We start from the raw sequence: 1,790 nt of genomic DNA, 5'->3' as shown, positions 1-1,790 counted from the left end.
CTTTTGTAAAGCAGCAACATCCTCTTCACAGCTAGCAACACCCAAGACCTTAATATCATCTACAAATTTAAGTAATTTATTGATCATTCTTTCATCTGTGTCATTAATTCAGTTTGATTGAAGTCCATTTATAACAAACCCTCTGCTTTCTCCTATCCAGTTAGCTAACCTATCCCTCACATCTATAGAGATAAGTTTTTTTTTTACAAGCCTTTTATGTGGCATCTTGTCAAATGCTTTCTGAAAATCCAGATACAACAAATCTACACCCTTACCCTCATCTATATAAACAGTAACCTTTTCAATGAATGTCAAAAGATTTGTAAGGGAAAATTTTCCCTTAGTGAAACCATGTTGACTATCAAATAAAATTCTAAACTTTGTTAAATCACTTTGGAGAGCATCTATTATCAGACTTTCCAAAACTTTTCTCACAAATGATGTAAGACTGATAGGCCCATTATTAATAGGACAATTTTTACCACCTCCCTTGAAAAGAGAAGTAACATTAGCCAACTTCCAATCCTCTTACACCTGCCCACTATTCAAGGACTTACAAAAAATAGTAGCAAGTGTCTTACATATCCAATCCTTACTATTTTTTAAACTTCCCAGTTTTTCTTAACAAGCTCAGAATTAATGTAATCATCCTGTTCAATCTTTTTCCCATCTGTCAGCTGTTCAAGATGAGGAATATTGCTTAACTCTTCATAGAAAAAACTGAAGAAAAAGTACAATTTAATAACAGTCATCTCATAATCATTGGATATGAACCTTACTTTATCATCTCTCAAAGGTCCTGCCCCCATTCTAACATTTTGTGTACCCTTAATGTATTTAAAGAAATCCTTAGTGTTAATTTTTACATTTTCAGCCAACCTTTTTTCATACATCCTTTTTGATTTTCTAATTTCCTGTTTAATCAACTTTCTTAATCTTCTAAATCTCCCTTCATACCAGTCAATTTAAACTTCTTAAATTTGTGTGTGTGATGCTTTTCTTTAATTTTATTCCTTATACCCTTTGAGAGCCAACCTGGATTTTTACTTATAGCCACCCTTTTCTTTCTATAAGGAATATGTTTATTTTGAACATTTAAAAATTTTCCACATTTCATCAATATCTTCAAATAACTCCACTTCCCAATTCACAACAGATAATTTTTGTTGTATTCCTTTAAAATTTGGTTTTTGAAATTTATAACCAAAATATCATTATTTCTGATCTCCATATGCAACAAAACATTGGGCCTAATAGATCAGTGATCAATTCGTACCCAGATGTTCCCCAATTTCCACCCTCTCAATCATATCTATATTAGAAGTTAACAATAAATCTAAATCATTTGGTGAAGAAAACCATCTTGAACAGTTTCCAAGTAATTCTTCAAACAGTTAAAGACATCTTGAATGAGAATGGGATGGAATTTTAGATTCTAAAGTTAAAGATACTTTGTACATCAAGAAACTCGAACCAAACTTCAGAGAAAATAATTTTGTCTCACTTGCAGTCTTGTTTTTTTTTTCATAAAACTAGTTTCATTAATTAAATTAATGTAACATACATCACTTATTTAGAAATTCAGTCAGTTGGTAAAATTTGTTAAGATTCTATTTGTCAAGCTGGAATCTTATGTTTATGAGAAGAAATATCTAAAGATGTAGAAGAAAATTCTCTAAAAAGTGTGGTTATATTTAGTCTGTTTTTTGATTATGTGAAAGCAACAAGTGCTTATATATTTGTGAATTAGAACCTTGTTTTGTATTATTTAATTAACTGCATATATTACC

The 1,790-nt window shown here is 30.3% G+C and overlaps 1 protein-coding gene across 1 annotated transcript in view; it reads left to right on the top strand.

The window, feature by feature from the left end:
• Window positions 1-1,790, top strand: part of LOC106467402 (neuron navigator 3-like) — a gene marked incomplete at its 5' end in the record, with an annotated part of 120,729 nt that overhangs the window by 99,625 nt on the left and 19,314 nt on the right. The window lies entirely within an intron of this gene.

This window comes from Limulus polyphemus, unplaced genomic scaffold (genome assembly GCF_000517525.1).
Source record: "Limulus polyphemus unplaced genomic scaffold, Limulus_polyphemus-2.1.2 Scaffold2600, whole genome shotgun sequence".
Lineage (NCBI taxonomy): Eukaryota > Metazoa > Arthropoda > Merostomata > Xiphosura > Limulidae > Limulus > Limulus polyphemus.
The sequence above is the reverse complement of the archived record's forward strand: the minus strand, read 5'-3'. Positions and strand labels throughout refer to the sequence as shown.